At 35.2% G+C, this 26162-nt stretch overlaps 2 protein-coding genes across 6 annotated transcripts in view; one reads left to right on the plus strand and one right to left on the minus strand.

Moving 5' to 3' along the window:
• Positions 1–26162, minus strand: part of LOC135222890 (alpha-(1,3)-fucosyltransferase C-like) — a 323079-nt gene that overhangs the window by 26638 nt on the left and 270279 nt on the right. The gene's annotated exons all lie outside the window — the stretch shown is intronic.
• The window catches only part of LOC135222891 (thyrostimulin alpha-2 subunit-like), a 91035-nt gene continuing 72173 nt past the window's right edge, over positions 7301–26162 (plus strand). Inside the window, exon 1 of the mRNA XM_064261267.1 lies at positions 7301–7613. The gene's annotated coding sequence lies outside the window, so the exon portion shown is untranslated. The remainder of the gene's footprint in view (positions 7614–26162) is intronic.

The raw sequence follows: 26162 nt of genomic DNA on the forward strand, positions 1-26162 counted from the left end.
TCAAAACAATGTTCGTGATCAGCAAATAACAACGATTATCCAGATCTAAAATTTGACGCCACGAAAACTGTTTGCAAAACTCGCTGTTGGCAACGGATTAAATAAGCTATTTTATAGGTGATCAAACAAGTGAGCAGCACGACTCCTACTGTTCATGGCTGAGCACTGAAATCCCGACCGAACGGAACCGACGGCTGTGGTCAACTCGCGAACTAAAAAGTTGTGGATGGTATGGGGATGTGCAGTGATGCAGATGTTGTCATATATGGCCAGATTATTATATTTATGTCAGGTTCCTGCTTGATCTAGCGGGAACCTGCTACAAATATTCTGTCCAAGCAGAAATTTCGATTTGGTTGCATTCCCTCTAAAGAGGAAGATAAGAGCCCTCGTAGTTCTTTAGGATTTCATTGTATCTTTATGGATATATCAAGAAAAAAAAAAAAAGTCTTATTTTATCCACGTACACATACAGCCTACACCAGATGGTAGAAAAAGGTTAACACTAAAACCGTTTTTCTTTAAAGGTAACTCAGCTTGCTCGTCAAAAACCTTAGACAACGATGTGTTCATCTGAGCATCTACCAAATTGTGTGAGGAATTCCTCTCACAACGATTTTATTTTCTAATGTTTTTGTGTATTCACTTGTTTCCATGCTATTTGTCTTTTATTATAGTTATTAGTGTCTGTCTCATAAGAAATTATTGATTGATTTTCACTGCGTATTGCCGTCTGTCAGGTAATCGACAGACAGGAACTATGTTACTGTATTTGTATTCATGTGAAAACCAAATGTATTCGCATGCCCATATGTTTTGTAAAGACATGTACGTCTATATTGCATGACATAATAAGGGTGAAAGAACCACATCTATTCGAGAATGACACTCTTAACATTATTTTATCTGATTTTGCTATGTTCTAGTACGTAGTATCTGTGGTGCGCTTGGCACCGAAAAGATGGTTTTACACAAAGACGAAGTCTTTTGACATAAACGTCAGTAGACGTTTTAGTAACGAAGTATAATTACTGTTTTAGTTATGATAATTCATTTGTCTTTATATATATGAAATTGTTTTTGGTGAGTGTATTGCGCATATCATGTATGGTAAGAGTGGAAGGTGTCATTGGGTCTTGTTTGTGCCTCTCGCCGATCTTGAGGGGAAGGGAAGAGTAGTAGTTCGCCCCTCTGGTCGCTCCTTTGCATGCCCCTCTAGGGGTGTGTATGCGTATGTGCGTAGTACACTGTATGGGCGTGATATCGCCCAAAATTGTATTGACACACACCACCAATTAATTCACTACATTTAATAAATATGTTGAAGTTGCACACTATTATATTTGGAATTTATTTTTGACAACGAACTTGATAATTACTCTTTGATATTTTTAACTTTTAGTTATTAAATTAATTTTAACTTTACATTTATCAAATGCGTTTCAATATCCCTCGATTTTATCCCATTTTTCCTGTTTCAGTTTTGTGGATGGTGAACATAAATTGATCTGATAAACCTTTATTGTGTTCATACTTTAAGGTTATGCAAATAACTTTTAGAAACGAGATAACACAGCGGTCCTCTAAGGTCTGAAAATCAACCCGTGAGTACTCGCAATATTTAGAGGGAGAGAGAGAGAGGTGTCTACCTCTCGTCGTATCTCGTATAGCGATTTTTGATCTGAGTTCAAGTCTACAAGGACTGCTCAGTAAGTGAAAGTACTTAATTGTGGTACTATTCATTAATGATATTGGTGCGTTATCCTCGTTAATAATGAATTGGGTTGAGAGATATCTCCCCGTAATTTAGAAACCGCAAAGGGAGTTTTGTGGAGTTGTTACGTAAGGCTTTTAGCGGTTTTTGACCAAGTAACAACGTTAGACATATAATACAGTCCCCTATAAATCCATTTTTTCGCCACAGCTTCCAAAGTAATATACAGCTCAAAGTTTTGCCATGTTATACCCGTGATAATTTCATGTGTATTTTTTAATGTTCTCTGGCGCATTAGAAATGCCTTTATACCATTTGTTATATCTACTATGAAAGTGGAAATTTACAGAATAAAAATGAGTTCAACACAGACTCACTCTCTGTATGATAGTTTTGCGGATCAAATTTAATGGCATAGGAAAATCCTACCTCACATACATATCTGCATTTATTCATAGCATTAATATATTTATGGTGGAAGAAGGAAGAGTGGGAAGAGGGAAATCTCCACTTAATGAGAGACAGTCCTCTGCATGAGATATTACTTTCTCATATAATGCAGTTTTACCTGCAAGATATAGAAAAAGGGTGCTGAACTAATAGGCTAAAGAAAACGTTTCTCCAAGCGAAAGGTAGCTAGCACATCGGTCGTGCACAACTGATCTCATTCACTCGGTTGATGGAGCTTCTCATTACAGAGCATTTTATTTCATTTTAATTTATTTTATTTGTCTTATTTTCAACAACTCAACAACGTCGTCGAATGAAGACGACGTAGTTTTGCTTCGGTGCATAAGCAAAAAAGAAAAAAAAAAAAAAAAAAAAAATCATGGAACCACTTTTATTACACCCAAAATGCTCAGCGAGACTACTGCTGTTGGGTGTAGACCTGTAAAATTTCAAGAATTTTAAAGAATATCTATCGATACATTCCATGAACTAGTTCGTTTGGTGAACTCCAAGACTTTTAAGGACACAAATTACAGAAAAGCTATCAACGGTTATGACTGACTTTCTGTAACACTCAGGTAAATAAAACAGTTTATTAGCTCTTCATACGTAATGCAAGTTAGATGTTTGCCACAATATATTCATGTTTTCCATCAAATAAGAACTGTTTATAAAGGGGAATAAAATGGACTGCGTTAAAAACAATAAAAGAGCCCTTACAAGAAGTTTGTTAATAATCAAAATTACGTGAACATGATGCAACCAAGTGCAACACGACCAGAAAACTTTGCCATGTGTTAGGGAACTGATTGCGGATTCGTAGGAAACGAGCGAGAGAGAGAGAGAGAGAGAGAGAGAGAGAGAGAGAGAGAGAGAGAGAGAGAGAGAGAGAGAGGTTGTGGGAAATTTTAAAGAATGAATTTATTATGGTACTGCAACAGCATGCACGCCGACGAAGCTAATTGCATGAACTTAGTTTCCTATGAATCAGCAAATAGTTCCCAAACGCATGGCAAAGTTTTCTGGTCGTGTTGCACTTGGTTGCATCATGTTCACGTAATTTTGATTATTAACAAACTTCTTGTAAGGACTCTCTTATTGTTTTTAACGCAGTCCATTTTACTCCCCTTTATAAACAGTTCTCATTTAATAGAAAACATGAATATATTGTGGCAAACATCTAACTTACATTGCGTATGATGAGCTAATAAACTGTTTATTATTTACCTGAATATTATAGAAAGTCAGTCATCAACGTTGTTAGCTTTTCTGTAATTTGTGTCCTTAAAAGTCTTGGAGTTCACCAAACGAACTAGTTCATTGAAGGTTTCGATAGATGTTCTTTAAAATTCTTTAAACTTTACAGGTCTATATATATATATATATATATATATATATATATATATATATATATATATATATATATATATATATATATATATATATATATAAAAAGTAGAATCTACTGGTCATGTTTACCAGACGCATATGTAATTGTAATAGCCACAATGCCCTATTAACTTTTTTAATTCTTCGCGTTTGTTTTTAATATGCTTGTCACTGCAAAGCCTAAAGCGCCAAAAGCAAGAAATATGAAGAAATTATGATTTCCGGTAGCGGGAAACGAATCTGAGTTGCCATAATCACGACGAGGTCAACGTGACTTAGTCGTGATTTAGGTAACTCCGGTTAGTTTCCCGCTACCTGACATCATAATTTCTTCATATGTCTTGCACGTGGATCTTAAGGCTTTGTAGTTAAAAGTGTATCTAAAATAAAAACACGAAGAATGCGAGAAGTTAAGAGGGCATTGTAACTATTAGAATTACACACACACACACACACACACACACACACACACACACACATATATATATATATATATATATATATATATATATATATATATATGTGTGTGTGTGTGTGTGTGTGTGTGTGTGTGTGTGTAATTCTAATATATATATATATATATATATATATATATATATATATGTGTGTGTGTGTGTGTGTGTGTGTGTGTGTGCGTGTGTAATCGTTGGTGTAGGAATGGTAAAATGTTAGGCGAAACAGAAAGGTGGGATCAGGTTGTTCTGAGACGGTTTAATAATGTGCAACGAACGAAGGTTGGTGAAAAGACTATACAACTAGGAGTTCTGTGTAAGTGGAAGAGATTCTTTATTGGAAAGATTAATATCATGAAGATGAAAGACAGAAGGTGAATGGTGCGTTTTGTGTTTTTTTTGTATGTGTGTGTGTGTGTGTGTGTGAATGGAAATTCGATGTCTTATTCATGAGACATCTATGTTTGTTATTCATGGGCTAATGTTCCTGAGGTTTAGTTTACTTTGGTTTGTTCAAGATTTACCGGTTAAAAGTGTGAATGTAGTAGCCAGCCGCTTTGGTGAATTCCTTTGGAGATATCCCGAAAAGAGGAAGGAAGTCAAAAGATAATATTGCCGTATATCTCGTTTTCTTCAGCGTCTCACTGACAGCAGTTTTCTCTCTTCGAAAAGAAAACATTTTTTATCGTTCAAATCTTACAGTTCAAGTTTTCCTTTTGGGAAAAGGCTTGGTCTGTTGACAATTCAGGGCCTGTTCGGATTTTCATCTACATACGTAAGTTATACATCCCAGGAACTCTTATTCTGGCTCGTCTTGAGCAGTTATTTGTTTACTTACGATGTTTCGTGAAATGTCATTTGATTCCTAAAAGACCTGTCAGACTGAAATCTTATGGTTCAGGATGAAAATGGAGATGAAGATTTTATTTACTTCTCAGGATCTGAGCCGCGGGGGAAAGGCAATCTAATACGGAATGATTAATGACACACTGCTGTTACCCAACACTAGAATCCCTCACATGCCCAAACACAAATGCAAGTGCGTACACGCACAATAAAGTTTACATTAGACAGCTTTGCTCCCCTTGATAGAGCATGATATTGTATCAGCGTGGGTGTGAAAAAGCAAAGGAGCCATCTGCTAAATATTCATATAGCATTAAGTTCTCCATGACTTCCTTCCAAATCAGCTATCTCCTCGAATAATAGCCACAGCACAAGTAAACATAATTACGTTTAATGACATGGCCTTACATTTAACCTTGGAACATAAATTGCTTCCTGGGATACACCGTTCCATTGCCATAACAATGAAATTTCATGCCGATTGCCATTATATAATTATAACAGGGCCAGTATTCATGAATAAATACTAACATCATGGTGCTGTACTCAATAAAAATTAAATGCAAATACTATCATCTACGCAATGTTTATCCTAGAGATTATCAGGTTACAATGCCTGGTTCTCTTAACCATTATTATTCCACCAGAAAAATAAATCTGGTTAATGAACATGAAGAGGAACACCCTTTTTCATCACAGGCCATCTACAATGGGAAATAAAGACGTTTTATATAGCTTAATGAAAGTATCTGCAATGGCCATTAACTCAATAGTGCAAATAACAGTGGTAAATTCTGAACAATAAAGATATGGGTACGTCGGTAGGAAGATATTAAGGACTCGCGGTAAGAATCGTATTTGTAAGTTTTACAGATGACTGTCTTACAGAATGAAGAGCGTAAAAGGAGATGAAACTGGCATAGAGCTGAAGAATAATGAAACCTTATACAGAAATGTCGATCACCTTCGATCCACACACACACACACACACATTAACAAATATCAAATGCTATCTCCTTAAATCTTCTAATCGCGTCTTCCTCGTAGATAAAAAGCTAGGTTATTTACGACAGCTTTAAAAAAAGTCATAACTGCCTTTCTGCTTCCCATCCACGCTTCAAATTCCATCAACTATCCCTACACCCATGTCATTCTGAAATTTCTCACAGACTTTCCATGAATTTTTACGTTGCACATTTATGTTTAGATTTTTGCCTCATAAGAGTTATTTGCACACACACAAACATACAAGCACAAAGATTCAGAACACATACATTAAACCTGATTATATTAATAAATATTTAGAATTCGGAAAAAGCATTCACATAAAATAAGACGATTCAAAATACAAATGGGAAAATGTATTTGAGCTTGTAGGAAACAGAGGGAGAAATGAGCACATAAGGTACATCATCATCATCATCATCCAGGTGCCATATCCCCAAGGACGTCGGCAGTCATGGCTCGCCATTCCTCTCTATTTCCGGCTCTCTGCAGCAACTGAGCTGCAGACATTCTTCCTCCAGTCATTCTCACCAATCCATCCATATAAGGTACAATGCCATAATAATATTAAATCACAATAGTAACATACAAGGCTGGAAATGAAGTCACAAAAGCATCGTACTTCCAGTGCTTGAGGAGAGCCTTTGCGTCTCCAATTACAGAATGGCAGGGAACTCCCACACACTCCATAATGCCGCCAAGAAAGTCTACTTTAAACTAATTTTTTTTTTTTCCTTGTGGGGGGGGGGGGGGGGGGGGTGGGGGGGGGGGGGGGGGGGGGGGGGGGAGAGAGAAGTTGGATGGGTGGTGCTGAAGGGGGAAGGTTCATAACTAGATATACGTTCACATATACAAAATGGTGGTTAGCATTTATTTTTCTATTTCTTCCAAGTTTAAGGGAGGCTGTGGTACTACTTCAAAGAGCCATGCAATACTGCCATGGATTTTCTATCTTATTTCTGCTTATACTTACCTATTTTCATGCTTTTTACTAGTTCATTTATCTTTTTTTCTTCTCTCATTTCTTATGTGCATGTACATTCTTTCCTGTGAAAATTTACTCTTTATGGAAATCAACGGTATTTCCGAAGCTTCCCAAATTAATATTTGCACACTTCAATATTAATATTATTTAGGGAAACTCATACAAAAGCATGAGCAATACTCCAGAGTTCACCTAAGCAAGGAGTGTGTGAAAAGACTCCTAAATTTCGTCAGCCCATTCTTCAGGAACGTACGTCAGCATTAGTAACTAGTTCAAATAGATAAAATAAATATAAATTTCATCGCATAAGACGTTCCAATGAACGTGCGTAATCCAAATCGAGCGCCTTTAGCAAAGTGGGCGTGGGCTGGAACAATGACGTCACACGTAGACCACGCCTCCCTGACGAGCTCAACTGGAAGCGGGCTTCCAGGCCATACGTTCGAATGTAGGCGGGAACCAAAGTAGGTAAGCGGACGCGGGCAAGACACTCGCCATTCCATAAACTTTGAGAGAGCAGGGTTTACCAACTTGCCAACCAAACAAGTTCAGTTTTCAAACCAGTGAGAAAATATAATTTTTTTCGTTCGACTTGCTCAGTGATTCATTGAGAAAGACATCGTTCCATTTCAAATTTAATTTTTTCGAGTTTCGACATATTCGTTTCTTCATAAGCTTGCCTTCTAAACAGACAGAAAACTAAGTTGAAGAGCGCAATTACTTAGTGGGAGAACTTTGAGCTACGCATCTTTGCTGAATCTGTGGAGAAAAGGTAAGATTATACTGTGCATGCATTTATAGACATCCATGATAACGAAAGTGATACCACGGCAAACTAGTCATCCCACAACAAATAACATACAAACTATTATCTTAACTGCCCCGGATCCCCAATAATGCTATTAACAGTTAAGAAAAATATTTTGTCTACTTCAGTACTATTAATTACTTTTTGCCTTTACATTTATGTTAAGTACACAGATACAAGCCACTACACACACTAAACGCATGTATATAAAAAAAATATATATATATATATATATATATTATATATATATATATATATATATATATATATATATATATATATGTGTGTGTGTGTGTGTGTGTGTGTGTATGAAGTTTGTTATTTATACAAGCGCCTTTTTATATTACCATATATTGATTCACAAAACCACTTTGCATTAAATTTTCTATACCTTGATATAGCTTATATACTTACGTGAAATTATATACGTTCACCTGCCACGACAAGAATTCAGTAGATGTACTAATCAGTTATAATTCTCTTGTGTTTAAGATATTTTTATGGTAAAGTGAGTTAGACTTGAGTCAATACACACATATATATAAATATATATACACAGACATTCATAAGCAAAGAAATAAGAACCGATGTGTTATGTTTTCATTTATATATATTATATATATGATCTATATATATATATTTAGAATATATATATAAATAATGTGAGTGTGTGTATGTATATACATTTTTAAATGAAATATTTTCGCTTATAGGAGATGCGTCTAGAAAATATAGCTGTAGATACTATATATCATTCATGATTTACGTAATGTCGACTGCTTTATTCTACCTATTCATATGTCTCACCAACACCACATGAAAACAAATTCACTGCGCCATTTACCTTTATCGCCATTATCTTGCTCTGAGTTTTCGTTACCCTTCCTTTTCATTCTGAAGTGTCCTTTATAAACGTTCAATTCCATTTGCCTTCCAGTATTGCTAAATAATAAAATCTAACCAATTTGCCATCATCCCCCTTTCTCTCCACTATACCGCACTAAACAAATTCCAGTTCGAGGTATCCCAATATATCTCGGCCTTTTAATTCCTTGTATTTCACATATACAGCCACAAAAGTAATTTCTGTTATCAACATTTAATTTCTACTCTTAATTTGTACGAAGGTGCGTCTGCTCAACATTCTCGACACATTCCAACTTTGTCTTTCATATGTTCGACTCCTCTTTAATATTTTTTTATTCACATTAATTCCTTTATTGTGTCAGTTGTTCAGTGTCTCGCTTCTTCTCGGATCCTCCCATTATCCGGTACATTTATCTCCAGATTACTGTTCGAACAAACCACTTAAATTTTTCCACAATTCAAATTAACCTTTTTCCTTCCACCTTCACGGTGTGGAAATACACGCACAACTTCACATACATACACACTTGCACACACACACACACACACACACACACACACACACATATATATATATATATATATATATATATATTATATAGATATATTGGGAGAGAGAGAGAGAGAGAGAGAGAGAGAGAGTAAATTAAACATGACGCCATTTCCCAGATACTGTATAACAAAAGCTTCAGTAGCGCCAAGGCTTTTGGGAAATTATCGATTTCGTTAAACTACAAGAGCCGGCTTTTGATTACTTAAAGATTGATAGCTTTTGTTTTAATTCCACTAAACAGAATAAATTTTAATTAATTTTAATTAATCTCTGACTATGACCAAAGTAATCACAAGCTATAATCATTTATCAACAATGTTCAACTCCATCATTACAGCCAAGGAGCTTATCCAAAACAAATACGATCGGAAGTGGACAAAATAAGACTTTCCCAGCAGCACTTCGAGCTAATTGCTTTTTTCTTTACCACGTCATGCAAGTAGGGTATTAGCCAAACCATTTCATCGTTGTGGAGGATATTTTATCTCCCGTAACACGTTTCAGGATATCCACATTCACTTTGCAGAGATTAGCAAGTCAAGAATTACTATGTTTTTGTTTTTATTGTTTTCTTTTATAGCAAAGATTTGGAATTCTCTTGTTCTGCAGTGCTCCCGTTTCTTTCGACAAAAACTCTTAATAAATTTTCGTTTTACCTATCTTTCTATTATAATACAAAAATGCATAATATTGCCGCTCTTTATCAATAAGAAAATAATCCTGGTGAGAGAGAACATGAAGTTTACTCAAAAATAAATTTACAATAATAAACTTTAATTATGTGTCCATACATGTAAACAGGGACGATAAATAATGTGTCAAAGTAACAATTATTCTAGTTTAAACAAAACGTTATGGATCTGAATACGAATCTTAAGATGTAGATAGAGCATGTACTTCCAACGTATTGCGCAAAAGAAAAAACTTAGTTTTCATTGTCTTCTCTAATATGCATAATCATATATATATATATATATATATATAGATATATATATATATATATATAATATATATATATATATATATATATATATCTATATATATTATATATATATATGATATATATATATATATAGATATATATATATATATATATATTATTATAAATATATATGTGTATGTATACATATTTCTATATGTATACACACACACAGATAGAAGGTTCATGATATGCTGTTGGAAACTGCATGCCTCCAACTTCAAGTAATTTTCCCACCCCACACAAAAGTGAAAAATCTAGCACTTAACTTTCCCATAACCTGCAAAAATGTGATGTCCAGGGATCTCATGCAAACAAACAGGTTCCTTTACCTGATAAGAGTAATTTCCTAAGTCAACGGATGCACGACCTTCTAATAAATATAGTTGTTTATTTCCCACAGTTATTGTCACTTGCAGAGTAGTAATGTTCAGATAATACTTTTTAACCAAATCCATACGAACCACTCGATCACAAATTGGCCTTGTATCGGTTTATTGGGAATAAGACTAGGTCCCCACCACCTCTTTATGACTTTTAACTGGCAGGTTTTGAGGAGGTATCATTGCTGCCAGAAGACACCATAAATCTAAATTATCTCACTTCATGAAAGATCGGTATGTAAGTTGTAAAAATAACAAGATGAATTGTTGCTTGCATAAAATATGGGAAATAGACTGAAAATATGTGAAATGTAAAATTATGACGTTGATTCGGTACAGAGTTGAGAATATGGGTGAAAATGGATTGTTGTCATTTAAGTGTATTTTTGTAAATTATCTTTATCCAGGAGGCGAGTCGCTGGTTATCTGAGGTGTTTTAACTTAGGGCCACCAGGTATCATTATTTGTCAGTCATAATTCCACTTCATCTGTACACACAATTGTTACATATAAATACACACACACATACATATATATATATATATATACATACATATATGTATACAAAAAAGATAAATATTTAATATATATTAACATTTCCTATTATATATATATATACTATATATATATATATATATATTATATATTTGGCAATGTATGTATGTATGTATGTATGTATGATTGGTATGGGCGCCCGGGCCGTCGGTCTGACGGGACTGAGATTCGGAACGGAGATGGGTTTCCACCCCGGGAAGGTCGAGACCTACGTTCGGAGCACGGAAACTCCCGGGAGCCTGGGCTCCCAAAATTTCTACTTCCCCTCTCCGAAGGTTGAGAAGGGATTCCCTGAAACAGAACTGGTTTTGCCCGTGAAGCGGGGCTGGCTATCCCGTAGACTTAGTTATTTTACAAATTTCTGTATACATATGACTTATCATTTGGAAAAGAATACTATAGGGTAAACATCAACGACATCAAAGATGGTGGCTTTAGAAGGGGGTTGGCAGAGAGAGAAACTGAGAGGGAGAGAAAGTGAGAGAGAGTAGACGGAGTGTTAGGGAGAAGAAAGAGGAAAAAAGACAGAGAGAGAGAGAGAGAGAGAGAGAGAGAGAGAGAGAGAGAGAGAGGAGAAGAGGAGAAGAAAGAAAGGAGAGATAAGAGAGAGAGAGATGGTATTACTGAGAAGAAAGAGGGTAAAAGACAGTGATTGTTGGAGAGAGAAAGAGAGTGTAAGAGATAGGAACGAGAGGAAGAGGAAAAGAGAGAGAGAGAGTTGAGGGGGTGTTAGTTAGGAGAAAGATGGAAAAAGTGAGAGAGGGAGAGAGGCAGACAGACAGAAAAGAGCAGTTGTTTGGAGACAAGAGAGACAGAGAGTTGGTATTAGTGAGAAGAAAGAGTGAAAGAGACAGTGATGGTTGGAGAGAGACAGAGAGTCAGAGAAAGGAGCTTTCTCTTTTTCTTTCTTTTCCATTTCAGTTTCAAGCGCCTTCAGTTCCCAGTCAGGTTGGCTTTTGCCATGACCATCAATAAAGCCCAGGGACAGTCTCTCAGAGTGGCTGGCATCAACTTGGAGCAACCTTGCTTTTCTCACGGGCAACTTCATGTGGCGTGCTCAAGAGTGGGCTCTCCGGAACGACTGTTCATTTTGTCACCGGAGGGAAAAACAAAGAACATAGTTTACCAAAAGGCTCTCCAGTGAATTGGAATTTCTCAGCCAACACCAAGAATTTTTCTTTCCATATATGTTTATGATGCTTCATTTTGATATTCCTTTTCAAGGATGTTGTTTGTCAGATTTGTATTTCTCACAATTCAGGTCGTGGTACTGTATTCAATTGTGGCTTGATTTATCTATTTTCTTTTCATAAACTATGCTCTGGGTTACACGGACCAATCTAGCTGGGACAACCAGGTAGTAGTATATATATATATATATATATATATATATATATATATATATATATATATATATATAATGTATATGTATAAAAAAAATATATATATATATATATATATATATATATATATATATATATGTCTGTATATATACATATAAATTAAATGTAATTATATAATAAATATATATATATATATATATATATACTATATATATTATATATATATATTACACATATATATATACGAATCTTCAGAGGGTGTCCATGATACAAGTTGTAAAAGGATGAAGTTTATTACAACGAAACGTTTCGCACATGAAACATCTGTGCATCATCAGTCTACAAAGAGCAATAAGACAAATAAATAACATATAAAACCACAAAACACAAACAGAAGTCACATGTATTAAAATAGTCTTAAAATTAACCAAAAAACAAAAGTACAAAATAAAATCAGTAAAAAGAGAGAACACCTAAAACACTCTATACCTGGCATTTTTAATGTCGTCACCTGCATTTGACGACAGGTCATTCCATCTTTTCTCCTCATGGACGGTTAGTGTTTTGTGTTCTCTCTCTTTTTACTGTTCTTACTTTGTACTTTTTTCTTTTCGTTTTTGGTTAATTTTAAGACTATTTTAATACACGTGAGTTCTGTTTGTGTTTTGTGGTTTTATTTGTTATTTATTTGTCTTATTGCTCTTTTGCAGACTGATGATGCACAGATGTTTCAAGTGCGAAACGTTTCGTTGTAATAAACTTGATCCTTTTTCATTTTATGTAATGAAAAGAAATAGTATGACATTAACATTGCCTTCTTATTATGCACGTGTATTTAATTATCTATATCTATATATATATATATATATATATATATATATATATATATATATACATATAAACATATATACATAATTATCAAATCATTGCTACAATGTTTTCATTACCGTAGCATATATCTTTGATCAAAAAGTCTTGTTAATGGTGAAATAGACGCGTTAGGTTATGTTGTTCTATTACAGATTGATTTTTTTCTTTGCATGCATAAATCTTTTGACTTGCGACGTCATCCTTGATTAATGATTGATTTTGTGAAAATATAATGTATCACAAAACGCGATGCTGTTTTGTAGACTATGTCACGTCATTTGTGTTCTACTCATACTTTACGACATCATATTGGTTGTAAATATTTTTACGAAACCAAATCGACCAAACAAAAATATCAAACATACGACGTTACTCTCCTGCAATTTTCTGGTTCGTTTTTGTTCAATGCGTGTCGCTGTCATAACTTATCAATTTTGGTAAACTGATTGCGCTATAAGATTTGATGGCAGATGAAGCGGCCCTTCACTCAACAACAATACATTGATTAATAGCTCCTCTGATTCCTTGACATAATTGGATGGTGGAAAATCCACGAAAACGAACAGAAAAACTCAGGAAACCTGAAAGCCTTTCATCAGAATCAGATAAATGATGCCAATAGATTGCCACATTGTAACACTGAGTATCGATTTAACTGGAAAACACGAAAGAACTATCCATTGTGCTTCCCAAAATGATTGAAGGATAACAATAATCAGCTTTTACAATTATCACCACAACAATGAAAGGAAAAATATGACATCGTGAAGAGGAGTATTTGCCTTCCTTTCTCGTAAGTTGTCTGTTTGGCAGTTAGTATTTTCCTTAACGTTCACTTTATTCGAATTAATTTCAAATTTCCATTGCTCTCTCTCTCTCTCTCTCTCTCTCTCTCTCTCTCTCTCTCTCTCTCTCTCTCTCGCTCTCTCCGCCTTCTCCTCTCGCATCTCTCGTCTCTCTCTCTCTCTCTCTCTCTCTCTCTGTCGTTCTTTTGACTGCCATTTATATGTTATCAAAAATATTCAGCATCAGGAATGAGTAAAGCTTTCCAAGAATTAATTATCCGAGGAAAGCAATTAAGAAAACAGTTTTAATTAATGACTTGGGACATATCGGGTCACAGGAGAATGTCTGTAATTTTTATGAAAAGGATATTGATTTTCAGACATCATACTTTCACTAAAATTGCAGTTTTGCATAACCCAAGGCGAAGTCTATTATATATATATATAATATATATATATATATATATATATTATTATATATATATATGATATATATATATATATAATATATATACACACGTACACATTATATATACATACGAATATATATACTTGCTAACATATGTACATATACATAAAAATATATATGTATACATAGATAGATACATGGATTGATAGATAGATAGGCAGACAGATAATCCGCCTTTGCAGGTGTATAATTTGGCTTTCATAGTGAATGATTTTTAGCACAGGGTGTTTATACTTGAGCAGTGAGTCAGTCTCTGCAAAGGAGAAAAGGCTTATAAAAAGTAATGCGTGCGTGTGTTCTCCCTCACGAGATGAAGTCCGTAATCGTGCATCAAAATTACAGAACGGAACTTGGCTGGTTATTAGTATAAATCCGCATCCGGGTAATTAAATTCTTGATACAGTACGGTTCAAACACTGGAAAAGCGATTCTATTTTTGTGTCAGCGGAACCGCTCGATACCCACACATACACACACACACACACACACACACACACACACACACACATATATATATATATATATATATATATATATATATATATATATATATATATATATATATACATAAACACAAATACACACACATATATATCATATATGCCATATATACATATTTACACACACATATAGATAGATATATATATATATATATATATATATATATATATATATATATATATATATATATATATGCATGACATTTACAGACATTTCAACTCAAAATGTAAAACAGAAGATGGAACGGGTTAATTCTTAAATAATTTAGTCCAGGAAAAACCATAGGTTAAAGTAATTAATCTCAAACCAAGAAAAACCATAGAGCTAAATTTAAAGATAAGTAAACTAAATGATTACATATTTCAAGTACTGAACACCAAAAGTGATGGCGTCAGATCATAAGCTCTAAGAAGTATACAAATAAAGGTGCAAAAATTATAGAGATTGAAGGGATGATCCAAATAACCACTTCTCTCTGGAGTCTTTGTTATAAAAAAATCTAAATATGAGAAAAAGACATTCTAAGTGGCTAAGAGGCAAGGGAAATGCAAAGACAAATCCGGAGGAAAATAATGGGGAAAACTCCATGCAGCCATAGAAAAAGCACGGAAAAATGGTTTGGTAGAGAAAAACCACGAACAGATGCTAAGTAGCCAAAAACAAGCATGGAAAACTGTTGTGTCCGGGATAAATGCTGTGGCTGACGAAAAATGATGGAAAAATACTGTACCCAGGAAAATACATCTGAAATTCCTGAGACCGAGCAAAATGCAGGCATGAAGTTGAGAGACTTGGGAAAATGTAGAGTGAAATTAGACATGATCCAGACAATTTAAACGGAAAATTATACGTTGTCGCCAATAAAATTCAGTGGAAAATAGGAATGCTGTGAGCGTGCACAGCATACAAGGTACGCAAAATCCCGTCAATTAATCCAGTGACGGCGAGAGAGAAAAAGATATTCTTCTGTTAGTGTATTTCCAATTCACTCTGGGAGTAATAAAACTCTTAACGTAAGAGGCTTCATATCTCAAAAGTTAGTCACAATGCAATGTCAACAAATATTACTCTGCAATGCTTCCTATATAATTGGAAGCTATACTGTGAAGTTAATTCATAGTAACCAACAAATATCCAGCTTTCAAAACTTAAGTACGAACAAAATGTACGAAAACTCATTTCTCCTTTTAAAAAGAAAAGCTTTGAAACCTCAAGGACGTACAAAGACCATGGTATAAAAAAACATAGGATTAGCGTTAATGACCAAACACTAGAGCAAAATGATTCTTATCCAAAATGGAACTCGCGATACAATCAACATAAGTACTCAATTACGTGGGATTAGTCTCTTATTTGGACAGAGTCCAGAGGTCAACATCTTATCAGCAGTAAATCCCTAACCGTACTTACAACAAGGGCCCGTGCTGGCACAAGCCAGTTTAATGTAAGCCAACCCGGCCAATTGACATCGTGTAATGTTTTCTTGGCATTTCTGAAAAACTTGACATGAAAAATACGATAGCTTTGACTTTTTATCCACATGGGAAATGGGACTAAAACTAACCCGGAAGATGCATTCCAACTGTCGAATGGCTGTGGGATTTCCTTCCCTCTTCAACCATTAAAAGGAAAGTCGTAAGAAGAGGATTTCCCATCGGTCCCTTCTAGTGAGGAAGCCCCAGGGACTAATGGAGCGCGGAATGGACATCACCTCCTCCCTAACCACGCCCCTCCCACCACCCCTTTAAAAAAAAAAAAAAACTCCTGAATACCGAGTTCTGTCGGGAAGCATCCACTCTTGCCTTACTTTTATTAGATTTAGTTTAAGAGATGGAACAGCACTGCGGTACTGTCTTTAAGGAGAGAAATTCCTCCATTTTGTTCCTTTCAGTCTGAATTTTACTTTTTCTTCATTATCCATGTTTCTCTCTTGCTATTATAAAACTTTCCACTCCATCGGCCTCTTCATTTAAAAGTTAATATTCGAAATAATAGATGCAGATAGGCAGGCGTTATTAAGGACAATGAAAAATAGTAATTAATCTCATTTCGACTAACACATCCCCGACTCTTTATTTTTCCTAATATTTTGAGGACGAGGAAGTCGGAGTATTGAATTTCTCCCTCGATCAACCTGTATACTTGCAGACTAATAATTCTTTCCCGTGTATTTTTTTCATACTCATTTGGGATCGTCATGGTTAAAGGGATCAGGTATCCCGTCTCATGGAACCATAGCTAAAAAAAATTACACTACGAGTATATCAAAAACAAGTGGGAAGAAGTGGCATAAAACGTTGGGTGAAACGACATTGTACCCTTTGGACCCTGACGTGAATGAGACAAATGGTCTCCCTACCGATGTACTTCCTTTCCTAAATCTCTGTTGGGCGTGCATAGACATTGTAAGAACGGTACATATCGGCTGCAGCAATGCTAAACCTAAGAATGCGACTGTGCAAGAGAAATTCAATATTTTGCGAATTTCACCCGAATACTAGCATGTTTTTGATACTTTACAAATTACAAGTTTTGTGCAGGCGTTAAAAGTTAGCTGAATGAATACTATTAGTAAAACCGGTTTGAGAATGTTAATACATAAAATTAATTCAGGCTTATTCCTGAAAGCTCTATAATCCATATTGTAGTCGAAAGAAGCTTTATCACTTTCTCGTTCCCCTAAGAAAATGGACAATTCATGTATAAATATATAAAGCACTATAAATAGTGATATATCAGTGCATGAATAGGAATACTTTACCAGAAATGAAAAATAAGAAAACTGGCAAATTTGGCTAAACATTAGATTACACATTCATATTCACAAGACCATTACTACTTTAACGAACAATTTTATGCCCTTCAGAAACTCGCTTCAGTAACCATTAACTGTCTCAATGCATGCAAACCTGAGTAATGCATTCTTGTCTTCACTAGTACTCGTACTATCAACTAGTGAGAAACCTTAAGATCTTTAGTATCTTTCGTTTTGAGTTATCATTTTATTTGGATGTAAGAAACGGTGATAAGCAATACTCTACGGGAAATACATTACACTTTACCAAGAATAAAGGTTCTCCATATGAGCCTAATGAAAAATGTAGTATACATACTGTGACTGTGGTAAACGGGCCCGAGGGTTTCAGCATCGTTCCTTGGCAACCTGCCACTAAGAAATCAGATCACCTGATAACTAAAAGGTTGCCAGGACACAATAATGAAACCTTCACATTTGTTTACATTATAGCACCGCATTGGTTTCAAGAGCTTAAGTACGGTGCGTGAAAGCTCATATCAGACTCTGGTATGTTGCAAGCTTCGGTGAACTAAGTTCTTTTATGATGTTGCTAGCCCTAGCAGCCTCAGATATAAACAGGAACTTGCACATTAGGTCTTCATAAGGGGTTACACATTAAATTAATGATTACACCGAATGCTCCTTAACTTCCATAATAGAGAGATCAATTACGAGGCAGGGGAAAAGGGGGAATATTTTATCCCTCTTACTTCTGTGCTTTATTTAAGTCGCGCTTTAGATATTTTTTTTCCGTTGTTTATTTGCAACGTGATGTTCACCTAGGTGGATTCTACTCTAATTTCTACTTTGTTCATTCTCCTTCTTAATGAACTTGAATTTAATTCTAAAACGTTTCTATAAAAATAGAATCTGCGAGTCACATACACCAAAACCATGTATTTTTCAAGCTCACATAGAGCACTAAAGTTCACAACTTCAAAGTAAGTTTTGTATACTCAGTCTAATGGGAAGTATAAAAAACCGTCGAATAATGATGAAAATTTAGAGGTGATTCTATCTGGTAAAAATATATTTCTACAAATATTTCTAACTACTGCATTTAGTTACCAATGGCCTGCTTTTCTGTTTGACTCTACGAAAGTTTTTATTTTATTTTTTTTTTTTCTATAACTTTTTTTCGCCTCTGCACGGTTTATCCCATCCTTACCATATCACTTCCTTAGATAAATATAAAAGCGTCTTTTTCTAACAATGGACCATTATAGATAAGTCGTCGAGACTCTCATGGTCAACCTCATGGTGGAAAAATCTCGACAGTTATTGAGAACTTCGCAGAGTGCACAATTTTCCTTTTCCAGAAGAAGCATTACACATATATTTTTTAAACATACTTTAAAATCGTGACAAAGTGATATGTCATTAATAGATGAAAACAACCTTCTTATTGTTTTTTTTTTTTTTCTATCCAAAAATCTTAAACATGAAACTCGCCTGTATCCGCATTCATCTTTAAACTTTAAGAAACGTTACTCTCAATCGATAAGGACAAATTGAGAATACTCATTTAAGAAAAGTTTAATATTCTCATTCGGTCAGATCAAAGAAAACGCTTCAGTTACACGATATTTATAAAAAGGATGAGCTGAATATTCAAATGTAGAAATAAGGCGAACAATCAAGTAAGTAACATGGAGTTCCCCAAGCTATATTTCTCAGCTTTGCGCATAAATTTAATATTGCAGCATTTAAGGGATTCCCTTACGCAAATTATTCTCTTATTCCTTGTACTAAAATATCCCTTTTGACGACAAAAGCTTTCTAGAAACCATGAGATTGGGCATAAGGTTTTGTGATAAAAAAGGCGAAGTTGATCACAGCTTGGAAGAGCAACGTGACCAACCAAGAACGAGTACGGATCCAAAAATTTTTTTAATTGCCTTCACGACGTCTTACGTCCATTCACTATGTAAGTAATTAACACCAAACAGAAACATTCAGATTTAGCTTTAAAGAGCTTCAGTGTAACTGATATTTATTCATATTCACTTGTTTACATTTACCGGTCGTCTCTTACTTCCATTCAAGTAATAACGTATGTCGTAGGTCCCGGCATGCCTATGCAGAATTATCTGAGAATTTATCACTTATCTGCCAAACACCAATTCGTTTATACTCGTAATTTAAAGGTCTTTATCTTCTTGTAAGGCTTTTCGTACCAAATACTGAAGCCTATAGTTCCTTAATTCGTAACCTGTATATCTATCGGGACCACTATTATTTGCAAAATTGAGAATAAGTTTATAATGAAAACGCCAAATCAAGGAAAATTAATTTCTTTTCAACAGATCTCCGAATGAAGTTTTTCCAAATAGAGCCTGAAATGAAAATTCAAATATCATCCGCTTATGAACTACGCAAGTAAAAAAATAATTCTAACCTCGACGATGTAATAACAACTTTTTCCATATATTTTTATTTACTCATTCAGAACTGTTCGTTTTTAACCAGAGTAAAGAAATTACTGGAATATTCTCATTATTTTGACAGCAATTATTAAAATAGGTAGCTTCACAACACCCCGCAGGACACCTTCTCTACCTTGCACATGTTCAGAATCAGCTATTTCTCTTTTTATTGTTAAGCTTTAAAATTAAACTCCAAGAATGGTTTTTCATAACTAGCATAGTCTTCCGTCCTTCTTGAGTATTCTGTTGTTTCCTTCTGCGTCAGTTCACTCTTTTCCCGTCCCATGTCTTTTCTTTATTTCATTAGGGACTATACTAGATAAGGAGTTTGGATTTCTCATCTCGTTGTTCTTTATCTTTAAAAAACTGATTGCTAAATATCTCCTGATACATCATATGACGAGGGAATCTAAGTAACTGCCTATTAAAAAGACAATAACTTAACTCGTCAAATATCCCCATTTAACTACTGAAGAAACGGGTCTGAAGGTTTTATTATCGCACAGGAATATATAACATGAATTAATATTATTTTCCAGCAGTAGTATGGAAAAAGTGTAAAACTCCTAATAGAAATACAATTTTTAATTGCTGAAGAATATAAGGAATTTAAAACCTATGAAAGCAAGTACCATATAAGGAAAAAATATGCCCTTCTCTTCTTCTCCCCTCCCCTTCTTTTCATCATCCCTCTCTCCCTCTTTCATCTTCCCAAATAGGATGACTGTGACTTTTAATGTGGCTCATTAAAATACTAAACACTATTCGACCGTTCAAGCTATTGTATAAAATGATTTTGCTAAAATCCTGTCTACTCTGATGCGTAAAATCCTTCCTTTAACTCAAGGAATAATGACACTCTGAGGGCAAAACACCAAGAGTGTGTTGAAAGTTTTGACAGGAAAATGTTCCATCGCATAATGGGGATATTGCCCAGTGAAGAATAAAGCAGAGCATCATTTATTGAATCATAATGTATACTACTGCTGAATGAATTTATATAAGAGAGCATTACCAGTTACCAGAAAGGAGGGTCATACTTAACAAGTGAGCAGTATATGACTAATTAAAATAAAAAATTATCCTATCATGTCCGCAAAGATTACAATTGTAGGATTCACTATATCAGTGAATTAGGATGTCATACCTTCAACGCAGTAATGATGACCTTTCACTTCACCATAATTACAATAATGAAGGCCTCCAGACTCTGTATAAAAATCGAGGTACAAAATTAAATATGAATCAGTGACAGGAACTGTCTTCATTACATATAGTTCAGCATCCGGATAGTGGATAGGAAGATACGGTTCTTGTGCTTCTCACTTTAAATGTAATAGGACTGTAAATTTGATCTTATCCTCTTGCAGAAGAAGAAGCTCTCTCTCTCTCTCTCTCTCTCTCTCTCTCTCTCTCTCTCTCTCTCTCTCCAACAAAGGTCTACAAAGTAAAGATTTACTCTGTACATTTAAAATAATGAAGATCAATGTCATTCCGGAAAAATGTAAACAGTAATGAATGGATATTTGAGGCAAGGAGACATCGGTGACGAATCGCAGCAGATGGTATTAAATTTTAATCTTCCATTCGAAGACAATATGAGAGAGAGAGAGAGAGAGAGAGAGAGAGAGAGAGAGAGAGAGAGAGAAAGCGCATATACATAGTTTGTACATCTTAAAAAACGTCATGAGTAGGGGACCCAAAAGGGACAACAAAATTTTCATGTAAGTTAACTTTGACAACTCTTCAACTTATTTCCCCGAACGATTGGCGAATCACTTGAAGCACAAATTAAAAGACCCCGAGGGGGTTCTGTGCTTGCAATTATTTGTTCGTTCGCCTGACAGGTTGGTTGGCGCAAGGAAGACAAACAAGACGTGTTTTCAACACTGACCTAACGACGAAAAAATCTGAAATGCTTTATAAATGTTTATGAGAAGAATATCTAGTTGTTATGCCCCACTACTTTTTTTATCCTTTGTAATGAATTATTTCAAGGAGTCCAAAACTTTTGAAAATACTAAAATTTTTCATCAGGTTTATTTTCACCGAGCGTTTTACCTGAAGACGAAAACAAAAATAGCATTCTCATATGAAAACAAATTATGTATCGTAAATTATTGTTTTACAATGTTTTAAATATAATAACTTTACAAAATGGATGTAAAATCCAACTTATTCAACCCGGAATTCAAAAATGAATCTGAATGCATATGTTTGGTGTATATACGAAGAAATGCCTTATATTCTGAAGAAAAGCATTATTATCCATTAAAACTAGGAAATTTCTTTAAACTCAGATAAGAGGACATATCACGAATTCTACCTATCTTAAACTGCCCGTCTCGCATTAACATAATAATACAATTCTAAAATAGGTGATTGCCTTTTAAACATATTATCAAGACAAAGAATGGTGTGAATGAAACCTATCTGCGAAGCTACTGGTCTTTGAAAACCCTTAGAAATTCAGCCTTACGTCTCAGAAAGATATATTTTGAGCCTGTTTGTAACACAGGGTAGCAATCAAAATCGATGTTTATTTTACGGGGAGCCAAGGGGTATTTTCGGGGTTGAAAAGGCCCCGAAATCTCCCCCTTGATTTTACTGGGGGATGCCTTTAGACATCTTTTTAGCGAGGGTAGACATACTCAAACCTGGCAGTAATGTTACTACTCAATGATTTGTGAGAAGTTCGAGCTCTGTCAGATTATAATAACGTTTCAATGAAACGACATATAGACATGAATGAGCACTCAAAATGTAGCATGGGACACATTCTACATTTTGAATGCAAACCTGACTTCATATGACAGAGAACAAGGTCACCAAAGGTCAATTAATGGTGAGATTTGAGTCTTAGCTGTCATTTAGCCCTTCTGAAAAAAATAATTTTCCTGGCATGCAAATCTTTTATATATGCCTTAGTATTTGTTTTATTTATAAAGAGTAGAATTCAGTTCTGATAAACATCAACCCTTCAGGTCTACTAATATTTTGTGCTAAATATGAAAAAATTGCTTCCTCGAGTCATCATGTCGCTATTTTGAGTAAGTGATTATCTGTAGTAACTGTATTTTGCCACCATTTCATCTTGTTTTAGTACATGCATGTTATGAATGTCTATGATTTTTATTCTTTTTATTTAAGTTGGGAGACTGGACCTTTTAAGCTGTTTTTTTCCTTTTCTGCTACTAAATAATGGTACAAAACGTACCCCATTACACATGATGAATTCCGAATCCATCTAGTGTTTCCAGGTCCAAAATTCTCATTTCTAGTTTAAATCCATTTGGACTGGTCATTTCACCATAGGTGCATTCGATAACTTGGACCATGAAGAACCCACAAATTCAGGTTTTGGAGGAAGTCACGTTACTGTCCATATTCAAATGATGCAAGACAAGGGGAAAAAAAGTCCTAGAAGCTAGGGAAACCAAATATATCAGGACAAGTGTCATTCACTGGGAAAGGCAATTCAATCAGGAACTGTCTTGTCAGGAGCTTCGAAGTTACTATAAGAGTTCCATGAGATATCCAATAGTTTATACAAAATGAGTGCTCCTGCATATCAGAAAATCATGAACAAAGATATTGCATAGAATGTAAGTAGATTGGAACTGTCACATATCAGTGAAGGAGTTCATGAATCTGTCCATAACAAACAATGTGCAACTGGAGTGCTTTTAATTTCCTGATGACAGAAGAGGAATCTGCTCAGAAAACCATTGGGTTTTTGCCAGTTCTAACATATCCTGTTACTGAACATGCAACTGTATACATTGCCCTTAAGAATTTTCTAGATGCTCTAGGTCAATTAGAAGTTACACTTGTCTGTTACTTATGATGACGGGGTGTATCACATTGTCCATAGAATAATTTTCAACAAGCCAAACGAGTTTAGCAACATAGTATTGTGCTTAGGTTCTTTCCATCTCATTAAGGTTGTCTTGGATACTTTTAGTAAGTGCACTGATGGTTGTGCAGCAGAAACTATATTAGCAGAATCTGGTGCTTTTGGTAAACATGTTATCAAATCCTTTCTCGAAGGTTTCTGAAAGTATTATTAATGCTATGGGAATGTATAGAAATAATTCAGTGGACAGAGTTCTTTAGATCCAAGGTCTTGTTGAGTATCAGACTGAATTAGAACTTCTTAAGCTCACGAAAAGTTGTGTATCTGGGAAAAACAGAGAAGGGAGCAAACATCATCGGCATGCATTCCTCTGTATTTCATCTCCAATGATTGCAGATTTCAATACTTTTAAGTCAGAGAGGGGTGCCAAATCTGAGACATGCAAATTCTGGGATGTACAGGGGGTTTCAAAATTAGAGCCTCCCCCTCTACAGCATAAACTAAAATTGATATGGACAAAAACAAAAGTAATTCAGAACAGGTATTTATTTAAGTTTCTCTCTGAGTATTTAATATTTTGTGTGGATTCCATCTGCCTGTACCACAGCCTGCATTCTTGAGGGGTAAGATTTCAGCAAATCGCAAAAAAGCTGAGACTCACACTCCATTTCCCTGAGCACTTTGGTCACCTCTCTTCGCAGTTCGTTGAGGCTTGGTATACCATCATAGTTCACTGTGCACGCTTCAACACGATCCTTTAAGGTACTACCAATGTTTTCACACACATTAAGGTCAGGAAATTCACTTGCCGAAAAGAAATCAAGACCATTGTTTTGAAGCAGCTCCTGTTTCTGAAGAACCTTGAACCACGGTGCCTTATCAATTCAAAAATGTGACTTCTTCAACAGATAACACATTTTCTGGATCTTTAAGGAAAGGAAATACTCTACCAGTAAGTACAGTTTCTCTGAAGTATTCGCCATTCCATGACTGTCCTTTTTCTTTGATGATCCACATTAACCATTTGGCTGTGAAACAGAAAAATTCCTAAACATTCAGGAATTTCACAATATAGCGATAGCGCACGTCATCACTGATATCATCCAACGTTGCGGCCCAAAAGATGTCATTTTTATGATTTGGCTTCCTGACTGTTTAAATGCAGAATTCATCTGATGCAGCACCATGGAGAAAGTCAGCTTCATCCCAATCTTTAAGAAATGAACCACAAAACCATGCACAGTCTTCTCTCTGTTGCTGAGTGATGTTGGGCTTGCTGATAACATGAAATGGCTTGATACCAGATTTTTTGAACTCACGATATACAGCACTATAACTTCTCTTCTTTCCCCGTCTTGTTCCTAGTTCAAGCACCAATTTACGCAAAGACTTTCCTGGTCTACCCACTGCCTCAGCTATGATGTCTTTTGACTCTTGAGAAAGGACTTCAAGCCTTCCAAGATTCTCACTCTTTTTGCGATAACAGTCATATATGGATTTGTTCCAGTTTCTTTTAACAAAGGATTCATCTCTTTTAATGTATTTAGCTATCCAGGAATGTGACATGAAGGATGCGCCAGCATCCCTGGCATCTCTGAAGGTTATAGCCCGGATTCGGTCAATCCATCTTATTTCCTCCAAATCATTAGCCATGGCTGTATCTAACTCCGTCACTGAGTCTGAAAATACAAGAAATTTAAAATGAAAAATAGCTTAATAGAAACTTAAGGTAATGTACTTGGAGATAGGCTATAGCAGAAAACTCCATAACTTTCCATTTGTTCTGTGGCCGGGGGTGGGGGGAGGAGGAGCTCTAATTTAGAAACAACCCGTATTTGTTCAAATGTCTAGGCTCATATGGATCTAGTTACAGCTAACTAAGAAGGAGACTGGGTCCTACATCTGACGAGTGTCCATGCAGTGCTACCATTGTTTGCTATATGTGGCCGCATAAATTACCTGACGTAGGTCTCTATTTATATGGAAAAAATGAGGCAGTTGCCCCAGATAGTTCTTGCTGTACAGCAGAGTTTTATGGCAGATAAATTTGTAGTCAAGAGGACTGAGGGTAAGTTTTCAGCTGTTGGTACAAAAATACAGTTTAATGCATAAAATTATATGTCATGAAA

The sequence above is a fragment of the Macrobrachium nipponense genome, chromosome 8 (assembly GCF_015104395.2).
Source record: "Macrobrachium nipponense isolate FS-2020 chromosome 8, ASM1510439v2, whole genome shotgun sequence".
Lineage (NCBI taxonomy): Eukaryota > Metazoa > Arthropoda > Malacostraca > Decapoda > Palaemonidae > Macrobrachium > Macrobrachium nipponense.